Raw genomic sequence first — 25564 nt, forward strand, 5'->3', positions numbered from 1 at the left:
GGGTGTGTGTTCACAGTGTGTGTATGTGTGTGTTCACTGCTCAGGGTTTGTGTTCACAGTGTGTGTGTGTGTGTGTGTGTGTGTGTGTGTTCACTGCTCCGGGTGTGTGTTTACAGTGTGTGAGTGTGTGTGTGTGTGTGTTCACAGTGTGGGTGTGTGTGTGTTCACTGCTCCAGGTTTGTGTTCACAGTGTGTGTGTGTGTGTGTGTGTGTGTGTGTTCACTGCTCCGGGTGTGTGTTCACAGTGTGTGTATGTGTGTGTTCACTGCTCCGGGTTTGTGTTCACAGTGTGTGTGTGTTCACTGCTCCGGGTGTGTGTTCACAGTGTGTGAGTGTGTGTGTGTGTGTGTGTGTTCACAGTGTGGGTGTGTGTGTGTGTGTGTTCACTGCTCCAGGTTTGTGTTCACAGTGTGTGTGTGTGTGTGTTCACTGCTCCGGGTGTGTGTTCACAGTGTGTGTATGTGTGTGTTCACTGCTCCGGGTTTGTGTTCACAGTGTGTGTGTGTGTGTGTGTTCACTGCTCCGGGTGTGTGTTCACAGTGTGTGAGTGTGTGTGTGTGTTCACAGTGTGGGTGTGTGTGTGTTCACTGCTCCGAGTGTGTGTTCACAGTGTGTGTGTGTGTGTTCACTGCTCCGGGTGTGCACTTGGATGGTTAAATGCAGAGCACCAATTCTGAGTTTGGGTTACCATACTTGGCAAATGTCACGACTTTCACTTTTTTTAAAAAACAAAAATGGTATAATAATAAACCTAACATTACATAATTTTAAATTGAAGCATTACATTGAAACTTTAAAAGATCTAAGAAATAAGAATGTATATAATTTTTTATCCTTTTCTAATAAAACCCTTGTAGTTTTTTCCCTTCTTTCTCTTTTTTTCAGTTTGTTCCTTTGATGCTATTATGAACTATTGTTAAGTATAACAGTTGAAAACACTGTGATTCTCGCTATACTGTATGTATGTTGTGTTACTGCTCTTATTTCTTTGTGTTCCTGTAGCTCAGTTGGTAGAGTATTGCGCATTGTGAGTGTAATGTAATTATTTAGTCAGTCTCGCGTCCCGTTAGATCAGATGGAGGGGGCGGGGTTTGATCGAGACGCGATGACGTCACTCTGTAGCAGGGCTCGTGAGGATCACTCGGTGTGCGCATGCGCGAGTAAGTGAGCGGACAGCGGAGCTGCGTGAGAGTACTGAGAGTTGTACGGTAAGTGCGAGTCTTTTTTTTCATCTATTGTTTGCTAACGGAGCCCTGGAAGTAACCGTACTTCCTAAACTGTTCCCTCGATTTAACAAATCGTGCCCACGGATTAATGCATTTTCAATCCGTGCGCTCAGATTTTGTAAGCCGTACCTTCGGGTTTTATATCCGTAAATTACCCACAAATTCATAATCCGTGCGCACACTTTTCGCGTCCGTTCCTCGGGTTTGGAAACTGTGTTCACGGATTCATGCAGTGGTGTCAACGAATCATATTGTATATTGTTTTGTATGGTGTTACTTTAATGACAAATGTGAGAGAGTTTTGAGAGTTTCACAGGACACAGTTTGAGTTATGTGCGAGCGCAAAGGAAATCCGCATTATATTTAATGTGCTTTCGCGCTACTATGATGCGCCCTCGACATTTGTCGTCAAAATATAATGGAATATATTATATTACAGCCACTTAAGGCATTCTCTTTCATGTTAACAGAAGTTGAAATTGTATTTAAATACATCTTCAATTCTTCTTTGAAAAAGCTAAAGTGGGGTTTACTTTTCATATATTTACATTTATGGATATGAAACTTTCCAATATATAAAAGAAGGTTTATACAAAAACTTGCATTAATTAGATTATTGTCTTTAAAATAAAACCCAAAAAGAATGTGTCTATATGATAAAGAAAAATTACAAAAAACCTTTTGGACAATCAGAGCATTAATATTATTCTAGAAAGACCGAGCAAAAGGACATTCCCAAAACAAATGATCAACAGAAACTGAAGAAGAGGCTTCACAAACAGAGCAGGACGTATCAATATCACTTCTAAATTTCTTTAAAAATTATTTAACTGGATAAAATCTTTGAATAATTTTATAGGATCTAACTTTATTTGTTAGAAAAAAATTCTGAGGAAGTGACCATACATATGACCATTTAATATAATCAAAAGGTTATTCCAATAAGAAATGGAGTAAGGAATTGAAGTAACAGGGTCCAAAAATAATGACCTGATTTTATAGTTGGATTTATGCATTGAAAAACAAATAGAACCAACCACAGTGGATTCAGGGCTAGGGGGATAAACAGAAGTCACTGTAGCACTGTTATTGTTTCTAAACAGCATACAGATTTCCAAAGAGATGGCCTTGAAAACTGTATTAAATTCTTTACTAGATACTGGTAAATGGTATCCTGACAAAACGGAAATAATTAAATAAATTACCTTCACTATCAAATAGCTGGTTTACTAACATCACTCCATTATTGAACCAGTTTTCAAAAAGCAAAGATTTCCTCCTATGTAGAATATTACAGTTGTTCCAAATTAAAAAAATTGTGTGACGAGAAATTATGCTTGTAAATAAGTCTCCAAGCCATAAGCATCTGCTGATGATAATTGGAAAGCTTGACAGGAAGTTTATTAACTGAATAATTGCACATTAAAAGAAAATGTATACCTCCTAATTGAGAAAAGATATATCTTGGGATTATACTCCAAACAGAAGATTGATTGTGTAGGAAACGTTTAAGCCAATTAATTTTTAAGGTATTGTTAAGGGAATCAAAATCAATGAAATTTAAGCCAACTTTATTATAAGAATTCAAAATAACTGTTTTATTTTTCCAAAGAAATTTGAGCAACGTTACGTCAATCAACTTGCAAGTAGATTTATCCACAAATAAAGACTGAGCAGCATAGGATAAGCTGGAAATCTGCCTTTCAAAGATAGATCTCTTAACAACCAAAGGTAAAACATTTTTTGTGTTTTCTCCTCAACTCAACTAAAATTCATCTGACATCTCAGTTTAGTATCTTTTATTATTTTTATTCCTAAATAGGTGACACTTTCTTTGATGGGAATGTTAGAGATAGAGGTTGAAGCACATTTTTTTATCGGGAGTAATTCGCATTTATTAATGTTAAGGAAAAGGCCAGATGCATTAGAGAAAGACTGAAGAGAGGTTGAAGCAAAGGGATCTGAGAGACATCTCTTAGAAACAATGCTGTATCATCTGCCAGTTGGCTAATAAACAATTCCGTACCAGCAATAGAAATTCCCTTCACAGGGCCCTCTTTAATATGTAAATGTAATGTTTAGCTATTAAAAAAAGATATGGGGAAATGGGGCAACCTTGTCTTACACCACGCTTTAAAGAAAATCTAGGAGAGGAGCCATTATTGAGTCGGATAGAGCTATTACCATTACAGTAAAGCATTTTAAAACATTTGCAAAAAAAATTACCGAAACCCAATCTGTGCAGGGCTTGTAACATAAATTTGTGTTCTAAGCAATCAAATGCTTTATAATAGTCAAGAAAGAGGATAAAACTATCAGTAGAAATAAGATCTGAATAATCCAACAAGTCAAAAATCAAGCGTATATTATTAGAAATATGTCCCTGATTGGCACTCATCTATTATATTATTAAGAATAAGTTTTAGCCTCTTTGCTAAAACCAAGGCAATAATTTTATAATCTGTATTCAATAAGGAAATCGGGCGCCAATTTTCTAATAGAAGGGGATCTTTATTTTGCTTGGGAATCTGAAGTTATTAGCCCTTGACATAAAGAGGGAGGAAGCTTTGTTTTCTCAATACTCTCTAAAAACATTTTATGTAAAAAAGGTGCTAATTTTTACTAAATGCTTTATAAAGCTCTGCAGAAAGCCCACCAGTACCTGGGGATTTGTTACTTTTTAAATTATTTATAGAATCAAGAATTTATCAAAGACTAATGGGTGCATCACACAGATTACAATCTTAATTATTAATTTGTTTTATGTGAGGTAAGGAATCAAAAAAGGCACCTTCAGCCTTCCGTTTATATATATCCTCTAAATTATGTTTTTGTTGAACAAGCTCAATTTTTTCTGCGTCTGATCATGTCAGCTATCACCTGCAATCTCTGTAGCAGGAATAATGTGAGCTATTGTAATGTACTATAATATCTTGTACTACCGTAAATATTAAATAAATAGGTGGACAAGGGTAATCATGGAAAATTCGTTGTACTTCGTTAACTGCCTGTTACTGATCTTAAATGTATTCATAGAACAGACTTCATAAATCTAACGTTAGGCGAGCAAACACAAGTTAAGGTTAGCTTACCCAAATCTGACAACATTTTCATCTCTCGGCGTGACCTCTTTAACGGAACATCGTAGTCGAGACATTTCTCGGGGTAAGGGTGTTTGTCAGTCACCTTCCCGTCCATGAAATGGTACGAATACACATAAGAGCGCTTGAGTGAGTGCTTCAAATTAAGCGCCTTCATCCATTTCCTCAGGTGCTTCTCTTCTTTAGGTGGTGGGTGTAAATTGTAAAGTGCACCACAACACTCCGACCGCTTCACAATGTGTTCACTACATCGTTGGTGCAGATTCACTACAATTGTTATGCAGCCCCTAACTGAGCATACAATACTTGATATATTTGCATTCTGTTATCTAGCCACTAGCTTAGGTATGTTACGTCCGGTCCCTCAGCCGGAAGTGATATGACAAAACGAGCGCAATGGCGGCACCGTTGTTGCCATGGAAAATAAGGTGAATAATCACCATTCCGTTTCAGGTTGAAATACGTCACTACACTGAAATAAATCAGCAGCAACCTTCGGTTTCTTTTCTTTTTCACTATGGAAGTCACTGTGGACCAGTAACTGTTCAGTTTTCTTACATTTTTCAAAACAGCATTTATTTTCAGCAGAAGAAAGAAACTCATTCAGGTTTAAAACAGCTTTGTGTGAGTATATGAAAAGAATGAAAATAAAACACTGTGACAGAACTGACAGATAGATGACAGAATTTATATTTTTGGGAGAACTATTCCTTTTATATTAATAAAAGGGCAAAACACAAAGAGAAATATCACTTCCTAATTTTGCCTATAAACTTTTATACAGTTGCTTTAAAAGGGCACCTATTATGCAAAATTCACTTTGGACTTAAATGTGTTTATGTAAGCACAACCAAACTACAAAGATAAAAATCCACCCACTGCTCATTTTTAATGCCCTTTAAATCAAATCAGTCTTACCAGACCTGCCATTTTCACTCTCTCGCAGTGTAACGCCACATCATTTGTGTGTGCGCACATTAAATATTTTTAACTAATCAGCTGCCCTTGTGAGATTAGTCCGTGCCGTTCGTAGATCGAGATTTGTTCAGTAGCACGGCTCAGTCTATTGATTCACACTGATGACAGGTCAGAAACGAGCTCTGTAACATTGCGCTGTTTGTCCCACTTTCAGTGCATTTGGCTTCCTATATGTGTGGCTGAACACCAGTTCTCTCGCTCATGTTCAGGGTTCCCACGCTTCTTGAAAGTACTTGAATTTCAGATATATGGATTCAACGCCTGTAAAGTACTAATTGAAAAAAAAAAACAGGTTCTTGAAAGTGTTGAAAGGAACACACCACTGTTTTTCCATATTCCTGTCACGATCATTAGATGGAGTGCCCATGAGCTTCAGTAGAGGGCACGCCACTCAGGACCATTCCACCCATCAACCACCAGATGTCACTTGGACACTAGCACCTATCATACTGTTGCACCACACCCAAACTACACTGTAAAAAGTAATACCTAGATCAAACTTATAAAAAGTGAGGCAAGTGGCTGCATTGGATGTTTTAAGTTGAGTCAACTTATAGCCTTTTTCAAGTATAATAAACTCAGTAAAATTACTTAATTCAAACACAACAAAATCAAGTTGAGTTAACTAATAAGTGCTATATTAGTCAGTTAGATAAACCTAATTTTCTTGGTATATGTAACGTATTTATGTGTTGCTACAAGTAACCTGTACTCATTTTAGTTAGGTTTTATGAACTTTATGCTCATAGTAAATTTAACCTAATCAAATGTGAATAAACATTTTAATTAAGTCCTGGCTATTACCTCAGAAAATACATCTAAATGTCTAGATTCTAAGCAGTACAGTAAATCACTTTACATAAACAGACTTTGTCAATAACAATTACAAATTCAATTGAAGAAGAAAAAGATGGGAAGACAGATTAAAGACAATAACATTTATTCAATGTCAACTAGTGTCACTTTTAACAGTGCCTACAAAACATACAAAAGTATGCATAAGGTCCAATCCCACAAAGAGCCTCTGATATATCTCAGAAGTATACAGATTTGAGTGATATTAGAGGTTGTGGGCATAGACAAGTCCAAACAGGAGGTTTTCTACAGGTTTGGCACACCTCTGACCATGGGCTGTCCTTCTACTGTGATAATCCCAATAGTGTTTGGCTGATGGCGCATGTATATTTTCAGTGGGGAACTGCCAAGCTCAGCGTGCACCTCTGTTTCATCATGACTCTATTGGGGAGACAAAAAAGAATCAAGAGTTTGGTCAGACAAACAGGTATTGAGGTGAATATAGCAGACTGGTAGAAGACATATACGACACAAAGTCAAAATTTTACTTTTTAGTTGCGTAAGGTGATGGATACTAGATGGATACTTTGACTAGAGCATGTGACCAGAGTGTAGTCTACCATGACTATGTCATAGAGTGTTGGTACTATACTATCATGATATACTGTAGCATGGGTGTTGTCTTTTCTGGTTCAAAGGATACATTACAATAAAACAATGCAATTTTCCTTGCCTGTACCTTATTGGTCATCACATTACTGTATTAAATATATTTCAAGAACAAAGTAATTACCCCATATCATCACAATAGTAATAACATACAGACAGAAATTAGATAAGTAGCTTTAAGCCCAGTACATACATGGTGGACACTGATGAGGTCTTCCTTTCCCTCCCATATGTACTCAATCAGGCATCTCAGTACCACTTCTCTCCTTTTCTCCACATAGCCAGACGGATCCTGTCAACAAGTAAAATCTGATCAAAATTCACTGCCTGATGACAGTATCACAAATCAGAGAACCTCTGTATTTCAACCATGCAATTGATGTAAAAGGTTGTACTATACATACACCACTACCACTGTACTGTACAAGATCTCACATTATCACCAGCATCTCACAAAATTGAGATTTAACTGACCATGTAGGCTATTTATCAGTATGAATCAAGCTTCTATTAGTGCAGTAATAGAAGGAGGCAGAAAGGTGATCATATCTGCCTTCTATTGATGGTTGGTACATAAAACCTAATTCAGAAATGTAATTGTATGGAGTCAACACTATTGTTTGCAATTTTACCTATGTTTTACTTACCTGGGAATAATAATAGCTTTAACTGTATCTATTCTGAAGTTTTTCTTACCTGTATCTGAAGACCCCAGGTAACAAAAACGCTTGGTTACCTAAAGACCAGAAAAAATATGCATGTTAGAATAAGTTTAAAAACCAGTGGTAAATCTAAAATATTTAAGTAACAGGTTTAAAATAGTTTTATGGTTTTGAGCCAGTGCTATCAAATGCACTTACAACTCTGCTGCTGATAACACGAGGACCCCACGACAGCTGCATGCCCCACCGGAGACTGTGTTATTAAGATGAAATTAAATAAGTCAAGTCACCTTTATTTACAGTACACAGCACTTTGAAATATATATATATATATATATATATATATATATATATATAAAAAGTCTTCTTTGTTGCCTTTTTCTCCATCACACATTATATATCACTTGAAAACATAAAATCTCAAAATTCATCCTTTGAAACCCATTTTAAATTCATCTACCATGAAAATTGTACATCAAAATCATGTTACAAAATGTTTTTAGTCGTGAATTATAGGTTTGGATCATGCACTTTCAAGTCTATGTTCAAAAATGTGAATGGCAGTTAACAGGGTAAGTTAACGCTAACTAACGATTAAAAGTGATATTATTGGTCAAATTAAAGCCAAAGTAGTCTTAAAACATAATAGGCATTACTAAAGCACTTGTTTAATTTCATATTAACAACACGGTCTTAACTGCTGTCTTCTGATCGTTGCCTCCAAGACTTCACTGCTTAGCACTGTGTAGCCAACTTAGCTTGCCATGTGTGCAGGATAGCTAGCTATACAGTACAATTTGCAAACCTTACTTTAGCTTCCTAGTTGAGTGAACGATTTTGCGTGACTTTACATCACCAATAAATTGCCAAAACTTGCACATCTTACCGTGTTAATCAGTCTGTGAAATTTAGATCCGCTGCAGCTTTCAAACAGTTGAAGTGCCGAGGAAGCATCTGCCTTGGAAAGTCCCCGCCAGTGAAAAAGGGATAAATCCAACTTAAATTTTATGAGTTTGAAGTTTGATGAACACACATGCCACATCGACAGCTGCTCAAATAAATTGTGTATTTCAACTTACTTTTATAACATTTCTTGTACACAACAAACTCATACAAAAAGCTACCCAAATAAATTGCTATTGTTTTACTTAAAATATATTGTTATGTAAGAAGTGATATATTTTAAGTAAAGAGGAAGTATATTTATACTTTTTAGTATAAAACAAATAAAATAAACTAGATTACAAATATTTAAAATATATAAAACCTACTGTGTGGGTGTAGCACTTTTTACAGTGTACATTACCCATAAGTCACTGCATCACAATCACCCTGCCACACCTGCACCTCATCAGCCAATTTCCTTGCCACACCTGCACCTCATTTACACACACATATAAGCAGCACACTCACTCTCACTCACTGCGAAGTCTTGATTTGCTGTGTCTGTCATTTCTGAGCATTTTCCTTGTGTTTGATCTCTCTGTATTTGACCTTTGGATTGTTTATACCGACTCTGATTCTCTGCTGCCTGCCCTCGACATCTGCTTGCTTCTGTTTTTGATTCCGGTTATCCCCTTATACCTGACGCCGTTGCTGATCATTGTCTGTCTGACCATTTTCATTAAAAGTTCTGCACATGGATCTGAACCTCTGTCTCATCATTACAATTCCACTGTTCTTCCCTAAACTTGCGTACCTCTCCTGTCTCAGTGCATGGAATCAATCGCTGTAGCACACTACACCTATACGGCGTATTACTGCACGGTGCCACAATACTAGCGTTTAGCTTAGCACCATTCATTCCTTAGATTTGTTAACAGTTTTTGAGAGAAATATGCCTTTTGTGTACATAGGAAAAGTCTAAAATCTTTGAGTTTAGCTCATGGAAATGAGGGCAAAAACAATAATTTTTTTCTTATATTTTTTATTGTTGCAATTCCAAAATGATATTTGTTTATTGTTTTAGCATGACTAATTATTTGAATGCATGAAACAAATTTAATTTATTCTTTGTTTCTGAAGTTGCCTCATGATATTTTTTTTTTTCTCACAAATTCCCTGTTGTGTATTTACATTTTTCTGGTTATCAGTTAAAGGCTTAAAATAATAATTTAAATGATCATTTAACTATTGAAAATAAGCTAACTTAATTTTTTGGCAAACAAAGGGGGTTTACTATTAAAGTTTAAACCTGAAGAATAAATGTTGTGTGATTTTTCTTACAAAATAATATTTGTTTCATTTTATTAGTAGTAGTAGTAGCAAATATAGTAAAGAAGCCCAGGAGGCAAAACTCAATAGAACGCTCCGCAGCAACAGCTGTGCCCATGACGTGACTGTGCTGCCACCATTTTGGACTGAAAACTACACAAAAACACCATAAGTCTTCACCATCGGACTGCGGCAGCGCCTGAACCTCTCCTTGGCATTTTATTGCCTTGGATAACATTTACCGTCACTTCCTCAGAATCCTCCCTGCATTCTTCATTCCTTCACAGACGGGGTACGTGACCTTTATCATACTTAGCACAGAGTATCAAAAGTTCAAATGGAGGAATTGTAGATTAACCATCACCTTGGTAGTGTTCATGAAACTTATCAGTTCATACTTTGTGATTTTGACTTGGATTTGAAGAAGGCTGACCCCAAGTGACGGAATTACAGCATGGAATAACTTCTCAGCTCCGTTCCACAGCCTGTGTTCCCTCTTGTCGAGTTGGTCATGTAGTTTCGCTGCAGTGGTCTGATGGTATGTTTCCTAACAGCCCAAGTCCCTCGCTGTCATCCGTTGGCCCAAACTGAGCTCAGATCACCCCCACACAGTGATTTTGCTGCGTGTTCAGCTCCCATATGCCACTGTATGTTTGTTCACCTATGTTTGCCAGACGTCCCCCTTGGCACGGGGCAACTGGTCAATCACTTTACTGAGCTGTAGCCCTCTGGTGGCGCTGGAACCTTCCTGCAGTGACTTGCGTGTAGCCACATAGCTCTCTCTACTACTTTCACCTCAGTTATGTGTGTTATCAGCAAGACCTGATATCATGCATAGTTCCTTCCGCTGGCTTGGGCAGAGCACCCTTTACCTGCTAAGATATCTGAGAAAGTACAAGAGACAACTTTCGACAATGCTTTAGCATGTCACTTTCATACAAGGCTGTAGAGGACAGTGGTTGTGGTTCTGGTCCAACTCCGTTGGAAGTTGGCCTGCCAAACAAATGTTGGACAAGTGGACTCAAGTTAGACTTTATTTTCCTCATTCTCATATACATTAACACAAATGAGAGTGCTTTTACCCAAGACAGTCCTATCTGCTCACAACACCTCCCAACACCTAATGGTTAGTGACTCGGACTCCCAATCGAAAGGTTGTGAGTTCGAGTCTCGTGCCGGCAGGAATTGTGGGTGGGGGAGTGCATGTACAGTGCTCTTTCCACCCTCAATACCATGACTTAGGTGCCCTTGAGCAAGGCATCGAACCCCCAACTGCCCCCCGGGCGCCGCAGTATAAATGGCTGCCCACTGCTCCGGGTGTGTGTTCACTGTGTGTGTGTGTGTGTGTTCACTGCTCTGTGTGTGTGCACTTCGGATGGGTTAAATGCAGAGCGCAAATTTTGAGTATGGGTCACCATACTTGGCTGAATGTCATGTCACTTTCATTAATTTGTTCTTTAATGTCACACCTGACTGATGGCTTCATTTGCAAAAGGTGTACCATTGTCCCTCGTACATTATATTATCAAATCGCTGATTTGGAATTGGGTGTGCCACTTGAGGCATCATCTGCCCTTTGTCCACTTTGCTTGTGGCACAGATCATGCAATACCTTTCCACAAAGAAATTTAATTCCCTTGTGAACCAATATTGATTTAGCCAATCAAATATTCCCCCTTACTCATGTGATCTAAGGACATGTACAAGTTTCACATAGTGTGGGAAAAAGTGTTTTGGCAGACATGGTCTGTCTTCAGTACTTAGACTGTTTTCAGTTTGCTCTCGGCCTTCACCCATTGTTTCTTCTCCTCTGCTGGGGCAAAAGTTTGCATTGCTGTAAGATAATCAGAAGGGAGTGTGAATGAATTATTGTTAACTGTTACACAGGTAAAATAACGTCCTGTTCTCAGTGCTGCGTCCTTCGCCATGGTATCAGCTTACTTGTTACCTAAAACACAAAATTAGAAGTTTTGGAATGTGTGACACATTTGCAGATAGCAACTGACTTTGGTAGCAAAATTTCTTCTAACAGTGTTGCTATTTTATCATGGTTTAGAACAGGCTTACCATCAGACTTGAGAAATTTCCTGTTTCCATAATGCCCCAAAATCATGAAAAACCCCAAAAGAGTAACAAGAATCTGTGTAAATGGTAACTGTTTGTCCTTCAGCTATTTTCCAAACCTCCGTCAATGCCACTAATTCAAGTTCAAGTTCAAGTTCCTTTATACCCGAAGGTAGATTTTGTTTGCAGAGTCCTCATACACACATATGAAAGAGCACATATCACCCATATCATCAAAACTACATCATTAAAAAGTTCTTATCGGTCCAGAATAAATGAAACATTTAAAAAATAAAATAATTACAAAAAAAGTTTCAGTAGTCTAAAGGAAGTAAAATACATAAAAACCAAGTACACTATAAGCTAGAACTTATTCCTCAAAGTAATGGCTGCAGGAACAAAACAGTTTTTGTGTCTTTTTGTTCTACACCTGGGGAAGTCGTGGCCTAATGGTTAGAGGGTTGGACTCCCAATCGAAGGGTTGTGAGTTCTAGTCTCAGGCCGGACGGAATTGTGGGTGGGGGTAGTGCATGAACAGCTCTCTCTCCACCTTCAATACCAAGACTTAGGTGCCCTTGAGCAAGGCATCGAACCCCCAACTGCTCCCCGGGCGCAGCAGCATAAATGGCTGCCTACTGCTCCGGGTGTGTGCTCACAGTGTGTGTGTTCACTGCTCTGTGTGTGTGCATTTCGGATGGGTAGAATGCAGAGCACAAATTCTGAGTATGGGTCACCATACTTGGCTGAATGTCCCTTCACTTTGCTTTTTTTTTTTTTTTTTTATAAACCTACGCCCAGAGGGTAGAAGCTGGAATTCTGTGTGCTAAGGATGTGAACTGTCATTTCACTAGTTCACGCTTACATATAATTAGCTGAGGTATGGTATGCGTATTTGGCGTGCTGTCCGGGGAAGGGTTCCGAGCTTGGGAATGGCCCGAACCTAGAGTACCCCCCCTTCCCCGTATATTATAAAGTGAACTTGAAGTGAGGAGATGGAGTGGAGGAGGGATGCTGATAAACCACCAATGGATAGAGGTAAGTCAGCGATATTTATAATATGGGATTGATTACTTGATTGTGGTCCACCTGTGTTGATTAGGGTAAGTATCTGACACGCTCCTCCCGAATCTTATTTATAATTACATTTCACTAGTTCACGCTTACATATAATTAGCTGAGGTATGGTATGCATATTTGGCGTGCTGTCCGGGGAAGGGCTCCGAGCTCGGGAATGGCCCGAACCTAGAGTAACCCCCAAAAAGGCAAATGTAAAAGAGGACAGCCGCCAGTTTAAAGAATGCCCCCCAAAAAAGCAGAATACTGGCGGGGGCTGATTTGGTCGGTAGGGCTCGAGCCGATGCTCAACTGGAGCTTTTTGGCGTTGGAACGGTGAGCCCTACCGGCCGATGAGGAGGAGCAGCGTGGTTGTGGTGCCCGACCGGGAGGACCCAAGTTGCCTCGACCGGAATAGGTCATGGTGTCGGAGTACGGGCCCTACTGGCTGATAGCCCCTGCTATTCAGTGGGTGAAGGGCCTAACGCTGACCGAGAGGGCCCATGAAGCCTCCAACAGGAGATTGAGACTCAGGATTATGGACGTCTGGGTCCTCTCGGTTTGGCAGATAAAAAGCTTTGGGCTGGCCGACAAGGAGGACTCTGGCGACATCCGAAGGGAGATCCCGACCCATGGCATCGAATGGATGAGACTCGCTTGCGGACGCATAGGACGCATAGTCCGGGAGACTCTCGCCAGATGTCTGAAGGGAGCACACGCGACAGACGGGTAAGCCTCAGAGGACGGGGAGGGTTGGAAAGGAAAACCCGACTGGGAGGACTCTCGCAGCATCCGATGGGGCCTCTAACTCAGAACATCGAACGGGTAAGCCTCGCCAGACGGGGTTAAAAGATGTGAAAGTAGCTGAGGGTAGCTGAGAGTTTTCTTTTTTTTTTTATGCAGGATTTGGCGAGAGGACAAGACTCGTAGCGTCGGATGGTTAAGCCTCTCCTACCGTCAAATGGAAAGGTTGCGTGGCCGAGAGACTGTTACCGACGTCCGAAGGGAGCACACACATCGAACGGGTAAGCCTCGCCGACCGTAGAGTGGAAACGTAAAGCAAGTCTGTCCAGGAGGCTGTCGCCAGCGTCCGAAGGGAGCACACACATCGAACGGGTGAGCCTCGCTGACCATAGAAAAAGGAAAAGGTAAGGTTGTCTAACCCGGAGGCTCTCGCCGGCGTCCGAAGGGAGCACGCGCATCGAACGGGTAAGCCTCTCCGGATGGCGGACAGAAAAGGTAACGATAGGTGGCCAGGAGGCTCTTGCCAGCGTCAAGTGGGTACAAAACTGGGTTAGCCTCGCACGCCGTAGGATGGAAAAGGTAAGTTTGTGTGGTCGTTAGGCTGTCATCAGCGTTTTATGGGAGTTTGCTACTCCGGGCAAGAGACGGGTAAGCCTTGGCGACCGTAGGAAGGAAGGAGGGTTTATTTGTGTGTTTGGTACTTGCAGCATTGAACAGCTTGCTTGTAGGTTTGTAACCTAAACCACGTGGTAAGGTCGTGGTTGGCTGGCCAGGAGGCTCTCGCCAGCGTCCGATGGGAGCACTCGCATCGAACGGGTGAGCCTTGCTGGCCAAGGGTGGAAAAGGTCAGGTTGTCTAGCCGAGAGGCCCGGACCGACGTCCGATAGGAGCTTAGCTCCAGGAATCTAACGGGTAAACCTCTCTGGCTGAAGGACGGAAAAGGTTGTCCGGCCGGGAGGCTCTTACCTTTGTCCGACAGGAGCTTAGCTCCCGGATAGAACAGTTAAGCCTCGCTGGCCAAAGGATGGAAAAGGTAAGGTTGTCTAGCCGGGAAGCTCTCACCTACATTCAATAGGAGCCCTGACTCCGTGCATTGGATGGGTAAACCTCTCCGTACGTAAGACAGAATGGCAAAGCAGGTAGCCAGGGGCTTTCACCTACGTCGGAAGGGAGTGTGAGCTCCTGGCAACGAACGGGTAAGCCTTGCTGGCCGCAGAATGGAAAAGGTGAGGTTCTCTGGCCGGGAGGCTCTCGTCAGCATCCGATGGGAGCTCAAGCTCTTGGCATCGAAGAGAGAAGCCTTGCCGGCCATAGGATTGAAAAAGGTAAGGTTATCTGGCCGGGAGGCTATGGCCAGCATCCGGTGTCTTTTTATTTATTATTTATTTATTTTTATTTTTTATATTTATTTTTATTTTTATTCTTATTTATTATTATTATTATTATTATTATTTATTAAAATTTGCGACACCAGATGGGTAGTCTCTCCAGCCATCGGAGGGAAAATTTAGATTGTTTTATCTGAGAAGCACCCGTTAGTGTTCGGCAAAAGCGTAACTTGCGGTATTGGATGGGTACATCTTGCCATCGGAGGGAAAATTTGTTTTGGCTGCGATGTACTCATTGGTGTTTGATAGGTAAATGTCGCTTTTTTTTGAGGGGGGGTTAATCTGCCTTTTTTAATCGGGTAAGCTTCACTGGTGGTCGGATGGAAAGTCCAAGATTGATTAAGTGGGAAAGCATCTGGCAGGATTTTAATACTGTCATACGAGTAAGCTTTGCTGATAGTTGAACGGAGAAGGCAAATGTTGGTTCAACCGGGAGCCCTCTTGCAGTGCCTGGCAGGGAGTTTGATACTAAGGATGATTTTTTTGTCTAAGAGGGTAGACGCTGTGAGTTTTTTTGCCACCTTCGGGCTCACATCATCCTTTGAGAGCACGGGTAATGAGATGAGATAACGGAGGGGTTTGATAACCGAATTATGGTAGGCCGCCTAATGATTATTATAAAAAACGTTGGTTGGAGAATGGGCCTAATATCATCTTGGCTATTGTCGATACATGATGCTATCACCGCAACCTCGAATGCATGGCATGCCTTTAGGCGGAGGTGATGTGTGTTTTTTTTTTTTTTAATAACATATTTAGGTATAGGAAAGGCTCCTGTGGGAGCAGACACCACTGCGGCAGTGGAGAGAACGGGAAAGGCTCCTGCGGGAGCAGACACTGCTGCGGCAATGGGGAGAACGGGAAAAGCTCCTGCGGGAGCAGACACTGCAGCGGCAGTGGGGAGATTCAGGAAAGGCTCCTGCGGGAGCAGACACTGCTGCGGCGGTGAGGAAGTACAGGAAAGGCTCCTGCGGGAGCAGACACTGCTGCGGTGGTGAGGAGGTACAGTAAAGGCTCCTGCGGGAGCAGACACTGCTGCGGCAGTGGGGAGATACAGGAAAGGCTCCTGCGGGAGCAGACACTGCCTCGGCAGTGAGTAGGTACATGAAAGGCTACTTGCTTCGGCTGCTGTAGATGTTGGCTGTGGGAAGAGTAAAAAGGGTTAGTAACATTTGATGGGGCAAGCTACAAATGAATGGGTAGCCTACTGTGTTACCAGCTTAGCAATTTGTTGCCTGATTTGACAATTCCTCAAGCCTTGTCCACCTTATTATGGTCCTGTTGGAAAAGCATCTTTCCTCTCATTTGGCCTCTGGGCTCTTTAGACGGTCTCCCGAGCGGATACGTTTGTAACGCTGTTTTCATGTTGTATTATGGACTGTGGAAACAGAGGCTTTTGGAAACGATTGAGCATGTTTAGTCTTGTAAGACGTTGTACCGAAAGACATGATTATAGCAGTAACGTTAACCCCTTAACAGACACGCACCATTTTTGGCATGGAGACAGAAATTACATACCCAAAATAAAGATGTTTCGGTTCATGATTCTTTCTGACTAGATCCATGATCAACATTTGTCCACGAGCTAACACTTTGACGTTTACAGTTCAGAAATAGGAATAGTTTTCCTGACATGATGGAAAATGATCACTGGAATGATGTTTTGTCAAAATATTGGTCAAATATAAAAGCCAAAGTCTTTAGACCAGTGTTGTAGTCGAGACCAGCTCATTCGAGTCCGAGTCCAGATTGAGTCCAGAGAGGGTCGAGTCCGAGTCAAGACCGAGTTCAGAAAGGGTCGAGTCCGAGTCAAGACCGAGTTCAGAAAGGGTCGAGTCCGAGTCAAGACCGAGACCAGAGAGATTGGATCTTTGACAAGACCTAAAGAAATCTTCAAGAGTATGTAAAATGTTTGGTGGAAACAATAAAGGGTAAAAGGGCCACATAGTATGTGGTGTAAAGGTAATTTTATTAGTATTATGAATTGTAACTTGTCAATATTAAGTGCTCATTTTCACACAACATCGTTGTACCACTATACACATCCATATAACCTTTCTAGTACAAGTAACATTACTGTACCACTATACCTGTAAATGTTCAACTGTAACAGCTTTTACATAACTTTCAACCTTGAAGCTTAACTAATGACTGCTAATATCCTTAAAATGTCTTGGATTATGTGCACTTTAGATGTTGTGAAGATTACAGATGGGCATAATTACTTTTCAAAAAAATAAGTGAGGAGACCATCCTGCTACCCAACCAAGCATGATGTGGTCTCATGATCAATCCACCCCGACTGAAAACACTCTACTGGTGCAGAGGAAGCGGGGACTGACAACAGTTACCATTTTATCACTTTCTAATCTAATGCTAATTTCCCTGGATGGTATACACACAAGAGCCGACTGACTGTCCAGGAACATTTCATGCAAAAGTGTGTAGTGTGCCAGGGGAAGAAAGCTGGATGAAATGCCATATAAGTTCAATGTATTCTGTCAGACATGTTTTTGGGGGGAGATGTTTAGTGTTGAGACAGTCAGTCTGTGTCTGTATTCATTATATAATTTAATTAAACGATATTTGTTTTTTTTCTGTGACCATTTTGTCCTACTTAGTAAAAAGAACACAGTTGAGAGAAATAATGTAGCAATGTGGCTTCCTAAAAAAGCGGGATCACTACAGGCGGATGGCAGGAGGGTAACTTAAGGCCGGTGACACACTGGCTGCGTGGCGTCTCTGCTGCGTGCCAGAAGAGTGGTGGCTGCTTCGCGTTTTCTGTGTTTACACACCAGAAGCGTGCATGCACGCGGCGCTTGGCGCGCTTCTGCTGCTGTAGGTGACATAGAGGGAGACCGCCAACAGACCAGGCTCTTGTCTTCATGACAACAATATGGCGGGAAGATGGCGGCAGGAGGCAGCAGCTTGGCAGGCACTGCTTCTTCCCCTATCCCAAAAACACCTGGGAAGCTGCCTGATACAGGAATTGCTGTAACAAATGGGACAGTGTGGCCTTTGACAAAAGATATCAATGCCCGGGTCTTAAGTGTGCTAATTGTGTTGCTGTATCTGATGGCTCTCACTACTATGCAAATGTTTGGGAGCTGGGTAGCTGCTTGTGAACGCTCAACTTTACCTGGCGATGTGCCAAAGACGCTCGCTGTTCCCCTGGACTCGTGGAGCCAGTATATAATCTAACGTGCTGGACGGTGGGCGAGCCGTTTACCAGGATGATCACCGTGGTCAGCTATGCGCACGGGGAGTGGCTCGTCACGTAAAAGTTCAGAGAGGAAATGCGACGATTCTTTGCATTTTGTTACTACTATGCGGGGATGTTTATGCAAATCCTGGCCCTACGGATTTACAACATTCACCGCAGCTAAATACAAACACGGCAACACCAGCGACCTCAATGCTACAAGGTAACATCTTAACATGCTGTGCGTCCAAAACTGCAGACTTCAACTTGCCACAAACTATTGTCACCTCCAAACAACGAAATGCTAAACTTTCCAAACAGTTAATCATGCATCGATACTATGGAATCCCCAAATAGAACCGAAAGGAATATTTGGCGGACATATAAACATACGTAGTGTGATTTTAAAAAACGGAACAGTTGGAACATTTATTTTTGGACTCAAATCTTGATTACCTGTGTCTTACAGAGACTTGGTTAACATCCACGACTCCTTCATCCGTGTTTACAATTCCTGGATATAATGTTTACAGACGGGACAGAGGGAAGGGGAAAGGAGGCGGAGTTTTAATTTATGTGAGAGAAAGCATCAATAGTCATCAAATAGATATTCCAGTGCAAACCTTGGAGTGTGTCGGTGTTACTATAACCCTTTCAGCACAAATGTCATTCATTTATATATCGACCACCAAATGCGACAAATGAATTTTATTTTGATCTAGCTGAAATACTTAAAAAATACGAAACAAAAGAAACTCTGTTAATGGGTGATCTGAATATAAACTGGCTTGATAAAGTACGAAAGAAAAAACTTAAGGATATTATAAATTCGGTACAAATGACTCAAATGATAAACAAGCCAACTAGACTAACAAAAAATTCTCAAACTTTGATTGATCTTATATTTACAAATAAACCAGATAGGGTGACCAAAACATACAATTTAATAACTGGATTGTCAGACTATAACCTTACTCTAGTTGCTAGAAAAATAAACAAATCTAGGTACAGAGACAAACAACAAATAAATAAATTAAATAATTATTTTCATATTCCAAAGAGAAATCAAATCAAACTGATGAATGATTTAAATGAAATTGATTGGGAGAATAGAGTTGACAGTAAAGGCTGTGAGTATACATGTAATAATATTACTCTAACTTTACAGGAGACTATTACCAAATATACAGAATTAAAAAGAAATAAAACTAATAAAAATAAATTGCCATGGTTTGGTAGCTCTCTTTGGGAGCTAATGAAGCAGAGAGACCAGGCACTTAAAACCTTTCTTAAATCAAAATTGACCACTGATCATTATGTATACAAATGTTTAAGGAACAAAGTTACCACACAGCTTAGAAAAGCAAAGGCAAACTTTTATTTAAATTTGATTAAAGAAGCAAAAGGAAATGGTAAACTTCTCTGGAAAAGTATGGATAAATTACTGGGAAAAGAAAAAAATAATTGTGATCATGTACAACTCAAAATAAATGGAATTATTCAAAGTGATAACATAGAGGTGGCAACACATTTTAATGATTATTTTTTAGATTCTGTCCGGGATCTGGCCGATATGTTCCCGAAATCAATTTGTGTACATAACTTTAATTGTGATAAGTCATTTTTTAAATTATCTAATGTAGATGAAGGGACGGTTTTAAAAGTAATATCACACTTAAACAATTGTCATGATTCTGCCCTCCTGTCCTTGATTTTTCCTAGTCTTGAGGCAGGATCATGGCAGACCCGTGTTTTGTGTACAAGCACATGGCCTTGTCTTTGGGCTATGTGCTTGTGTTGTCTCGTTCCCTTGCCCCGCCCCCCTTGTTATCCTAGTCGTGTCGTGATTGCTATCTGTGCCACCTGTCGTGTCTTAATTGTTCCCCTATTTAGATCTCCTAGTGTGCTCTGTCTTGCGTCGGTTCATTGTCGTTGTGATTGAGATTTGTGATTGTTCATCATCTGTGATTGTTCCACGTCTGAGATTATTCCACATTTGTGATTGTTTCTGTACCTCTGAAGTCCTTGTATTACCGTGAGTGTTTGTTTGTAGTTAGTGTTAAGAGTTTGTTTGTCATGTCAGCCCAGTCCTGTTTAGTTATTTAGTCTTTACCTTACTCCGTGTTTTCCCCCTCGTGGGTTTTGTTTTTCCCCTTTTTGTAAATAAACCCTTCGTGTTGTGATTCCTGTCTGCATTTGAGTTCCTCCTTGCCAAACCCTGACAGAATGAACCGACCAAAAAGGAACTCAGCAGGCAGGAGGTCCTCCGAGCTCCAACATCTGTTGGAGTTCCGTCGTCAATGTTGGATGTCATCCCCCACCGACAGGAAGGGGGTCACCCTCCCATACTCGCCCGAGGGGGAATGGATCCTCCAAAATTATGCCCGGCTGTGGAAGAGCGTCTCCCAGGAGGAGCCACAGAGGTCCCCTCCACCTACCCAGCTGCCAACGATCCCAGAGGGTCGTGTCCTGGCCGTGGCAACCCTGGGGGATCAGGCGAGTCCCTCCCAGAATCCTGAGGCACCTCCCACTACCTTCAGTCTCCCCAACAAGCGAGGGAGACGGTTTTCGTGGGAGTCAGCCTCGGAATCGTCGGCGTCAGAGTCCGCCCTGCCCGAGACCAAACTCCCCCAACCCGCCTCTGACCCAGCTGTGGGTCCGCGGCCAAGGAGGAAGAGGAAGAAGAAGGGGCCTGCCGGTCCTGTGACCCTGTCTCCTCCTGAGTCGGCGAGGTCTCCTGAGCCAGCGGCGGTGAGCGCTGGCGTGCCCGAGCCAGCAGCGGAGAGCGCTGGCGTGCCCGTGCCAGCAGCGGAGAGCGTTAGCGTGCCCGTGCCAGCAGCGGAGAGCGTTAGCGTGCCCGAGCCAGCAGCGGTGAGCGCTGGCGTGCCCGAGCCGGCAAAGAAGAGAGCTGTATTCAAGTCTGCAGTCGTGAGAGCGGAGGAGAGAGCCGCGGCCGACTCTGCAGCAGAAACTCTTCTACAGTCTGTCTCATCTCGTAAGGAGATGCCCATTATTATTGCCGCTAAGTCTTTGTCTGATTATCTGTCCCGTCTCGTTCAAACTTTAGAAGTCCCCGTCAGTCCTGTCTTGTCCCCTGACCCTGTCCCCAGAAATCCCGAGTGTCCAGCCGTTGTTCCCCCGTGTCCTGTTGTCCCCGCGTGTCCTGTGGTCCCCCCGTGTCCAGTAGATGTGGTCCCATTGATATAGTCGTCCCTCGTCCAGCTGTTGTCGTCCCTCGTCCAGCTGTTGTCGTCCCTCGTCCAGCTGTTGTCGCCCTTCGTCCAGTCAATGTAGCCCCTCATCCTGTAGAGGTTGCCCCGTGTCCTGTGACCCCTCCGGTCAAGTCCTCTGTCAGTTGTCCCAAGACCCCTTCCCACCCCTCACCACCCAGACCTGCCCGGACCCCTCGTCGTCAGCCTTCGGCCCGCCCTCCTAAGACTCCTGCCCCACCCACCCACCCTGGTCTGTCCCCCATGAACTTTGTGGTCCCGCCTCCTCCCCTTCCCTGTTTGTTTTTTTTGATTTGTCACCCTAACCCTGCCGTTGTGTATTCATGTTTGCCTTTGTTGTTATTTGTCATGTCTTGTTGGTTTGTGTCTGTGTCCCAGTCTGTCATGTCAGTCATGTCCCGTGTTTGATGTTCCCTTGAGGAGCGTCTGGAAGCCGCTCCTTAAGGGAGGGGTTCTGTCATGATTCTGCCCCCGTGTCCTTGATTTTTCCTAGTCTTGAGGCAGGATCATGGCAGACCCGTGTTTTGTGTACAAGCACATGGCCTTTTCTTTGGGCCATGTGCTTGTGTTGTCTCGTTCCCTTGCCCCGCCCCCCTTGTTATCCTAGTCGTGTCGTGATTGCTATCTGTGCCACCTGTCGTGTCTTAATTGTTCCCCTATTTAGATCTCCTAGTGTGCTCTGTGTTGCGTCGGTTTATTGTCGCTGTGATTGAGATTTGTGATTGTTCATCATCTGTGATTGTTCCACGTCTGAGATTATTCCACATTTGTGATTGTTTCTGTACCTCTGAAGTCCTTGTATTACCTTGAGTGTTTGTTTGTAGTTAGTGTTAAGAGTTTGTTTGTCATGTCAGCCCAGTCCTGTTTAGTTATTTAGTCTTTACCTTACTCCGTGTTTTCCCCCTCGTGGGTTTTGTTTTTCCCCTTTTTGTAAATAAACCCTTCGTGTTGTGATTTCTGTCTGCATTTGAGTTCCTCCTTGCCAAACCCTGACAACAATAGTAAATCTAAAGACATCTTTGCCATTGATTCTGTGTTTTTAAAAGAGCACAAGGAAATCTTAACTCCAGTAGAAACAAAAGCTATAAATCAGTCTATAAATGAAAGTATTTTCCCTATAGCTCTGAAAACAGCTATACCGAGCCTATACACAAGTCAGGAGACAAGCTCCAGGTCTCTAATTATCGACCTATAAGCATCCTTCCCACTATCTCCAAAGTCTTCGAAAAAGTAGTTGCAGCACAGTTGGTGGAACATCTTGATCACATTGCTGCATTACATCCTCTCCAGTTTGGTTTCAGAAAACGTTTCTCAACGGAGACAGCATGTTGCTACTTAACAGAGGAAATAAAATCAAGTTTGGATAGCGGAGGAGTTGTAGGGGCGGTCTTTCTTGACTTGCGTAAGGCTTGATACAGTAAACCATGGTCTACTGATAGGTAAATTAACAAATTTCTCTATTAGTAGAAGTACAATAAACTGGATTCAATCTTTTCTCAATGCAAGGCAGCAGTGTGTATTCATAAATAATGTATCCTCTTCCTTACGAGCATGCACCATGGGTGTGCCGCAGGGCTCTATATTAGGGCCGTTGTTGTTTTCTCTGTATATAAATGATCTTCCATCTGTGTGTATTAATGCTAAAATGATAATGTATGCTGATGATACAGTGGTGTATATTCATGGTAAAACTGTTAAGGATGTTGCCCAAAAGTTAACTGAGGAAATGAAAAAGATTTCCAGTTGGTTGAAAAACTCTCACTTAACTTTGAATGTTGACAAAACAGTCTCTATGTTCTTCATAAACCGCCGTAAGTTTTCGCTAGATGAAACTGAATCAAAAATCACAATTGAAGGTCAGGAATATCAAGGGTTGACCAAATTAAATATTTAGGAGTCACTCTTGATCCAAATTTAAATTTGAAAAAACACATTAAAAAGATAACCAACACACTGAAAATGAACATAGCACACTTTAGATATATTTGGAACTCTTTGACCATAGATGCATCTGATTTATATCTAAATGCACTCATATTTCCACCCTTTCGTTACTGTATGACGAGTTGGTCACAGGCCTGTAAAACAACATTAAGGCCCCTGGAATCATTGTACAAAAGTTCTCTTAAGGTTCATGATAAGAAATCTCGATTATTTCACCACTGTCATATTTAAAAAAAACATAGGATATTAAGTTTTGAAAACTTAATCATATATTCAAACCTCTGTCTTTTATTTAAGATAATAAATGGTACTGCAGCTCCTCCCTTAAAAAAGTTTGTCCTACTGAGCTCAGAAAGTACATCCAGGGCCACTAGGTCGACTGTTCGAGGTGAGTGTAGAATTCCTTTGTGTAAAACAGCATTTGGTACTTCAGCGTTCTCTAGTGTGGCCATCAGACAGTGGAATAAGTTGCCAACAGAATTTCCCACTTGTGGAAATTTTAACATTTTTCACATCAGGTCAAAAAATGGCTTATTTTAAAACAAACATGTTTACATAATTTATAATAATTGATGTGTATGTGTGAGTGTATTTGTAAATGTATGTTGCGAACTGAATGAAAGTTTTTTTTTATTTTATTTTTTTTTACCGTTTTGGGATAATGCATTTATTTTTTTGACATCAGCCTGTCCAGGGACTACAGGTGTAAATTAGCACATGTGCTACAACCTGGTAAAATGCATATCTCCTTTTAAGGTTAATGTATATTTTACACTGTCCCTGTTTAAATAAATAAACAAATGAAATGAAATATCAACTTTTTTTTTTTTTTTTTTACACACCTACTGATAGGACACCGTCAACAGTATTGACGGCACAATAGAGTATGTTTGACAGGTGCAATATTTGAAAATCGTTCATTATTAATTTATTTTTAAAATTACATTTATATCTGAATTTATGCCAACCTACAGACTTTCAAATATCAAAATGTCATGAATTAATATGTATTTGTGTACAAAATGACATACAGTATTGTTCAAAATAATAGCAGTACATTGTGACTAACCAGAATAATCAAGGTTTTTCATATATTTTTTTATTGCTACGTGGCAAACAAGTTACCAGTAGGTTCAGTAGATTCTCAGAAAACAAATGAGACCCAGCATTCATGATATGCACGCTCTTAAGGCTGTGCAATTGGGCAATTAGTTGAATTAGTTGAAAGGGGTGTGTTCAAAAAAATAGCAGTGTGGCATTCAATCACTGAGGTCATCAATTTTGTGAAGAAACAGGTGTGAATCAGGTGGCCCCTATTTAAGGATGAAGCCAACACTTGTTGAAAATGCATTTGAAAGCTGAGGAAAATGGGTCGTTCAAGACATTGTTCAGAAGAACAGCGTACTTTGATTAAAAAGTTGATTAGAGAGGGGAAAACCTATAAAGAGGTGCAAAAAATGATAGGCTGTTCAGCTAAAATGATCTCCAATGCCTTAAAATGGAGAGCAAAACCAGAGAGACGTGGAAGAAAACGGAAGACAACCATCAAAATGGATAGAAGAATAACCAGAATGGCAAAGGCTCAGCCAATGATCACCTCCAGGATGATCAAAGACAGTCTGGAGTTACCTGTAAGTACTGTGACAGTTAGAAGACGTCTGTGTGAAGCTAATCTATTTTCAAGAATCCCCCGCAAAGTCCCTCTGTTAAAAAAAAGGCATGTGCAGAAGAGGTTACAATTTGCCAAAGAACACATCAACTGGCCTAAAGAGAAATGGAGGAACATTTTGTGGACTGATGAGAGTAAAATTGTTCTTTTTGGGTCCAAGGGCCACAGGCAGTTTGTGAGACGACCCCCAAACTCTGAATTCAAGCCACAGTACACAGTGAAGACAGTGAAGCATGGAGGTGCAAGCATCATGATATGGACATGTTTCTCCTACTATGGTGTTGGGCCTATTTATCGCATACCAGGGATCATGGATCAGTTTGCATATGTTAAAATACTTGAAGAGGTCATGTTGCCCTATGCTGAAGAGGACATGCCCTTGAAATGGTTGTTTCAACAAGACAATGACCCAAAACACACTAGTAAACGGGCAAAGTCTTGGTTCCAAACCAACAAAATTAATGTTATGGAGTGGCCAGCCCAATCTCCAGACCTTAATCCAATTGAGAACTTGTGGGGTGATATCAAAAATGCTGTTTCTGAAGCAAAACCAAGAAATGTGAATGAATTGTGGAATGTTGTTAAAGAATCATGGAGTGGGATAACAGCTGAGAGGTGCCACAAG

The 25564-nt window shown here is 41.3% G+C and overlaps 1 protein-coding gene and 1 long non-coding RNA gene across 3 annotated transcripts in view; one reads left to right on the top strand and one right to left on the bottom strand.

Annotated features, from left to right (window-relative positions):
• LOC127952159 (zinc finger protein 845) overlaps positions 1–25564 on the top strand; it is a 177127-nt gene that overhangs the window by 123712 nt on the left and 27851 nt on the right. The window contains exon 1 of one of the 2 annotated variants that reach the window (XM_052550522.1): positions 1155–1208. The exons of the other annotated variant lie outside the window; for it this stretch is intronic. The gene's annotated coding sequence lies outside the window, so the exon portion shown is untranslated. Of the gene's footprint in view, positions 1–1154; positions 1209–25564 lie in introns of those variants that run through there. 2 annotated transcript variants of the gene reach the window in all.
• On the bottom strand, positions 5896–8424 carry LOC127952228 (uncharacterized). Its single transcript, XR_008152849.1, has 5 exons — positions 8318–8424; positions 7630–7684; positions 7466–7505; positions 6963–7061; positions 5896–6541 (listed from the first exon to the last, which is right to left on the bottom strand). It is a non-coding gene; the product is annotated as an uncharacterized LOC127952228 (long non-coding RNA).

Source organism: Carassius gibelio, chromosome B3 (genome assembly GCF_023724105.1).
Source record: "Carassius gibelio isolate Cgi1373 ecotype wild population from Czech Republic chromosome B3, carGib1.2-hapl.c, whole genome shotgun sequence".
In the NCBI taxonomy this organism is placed as follows: Eukaryota; Metazoa; Chordata; class Actinopteri; order Cypriniformes; family Cyprinidae; genus Carassius; species Carassius gibelio.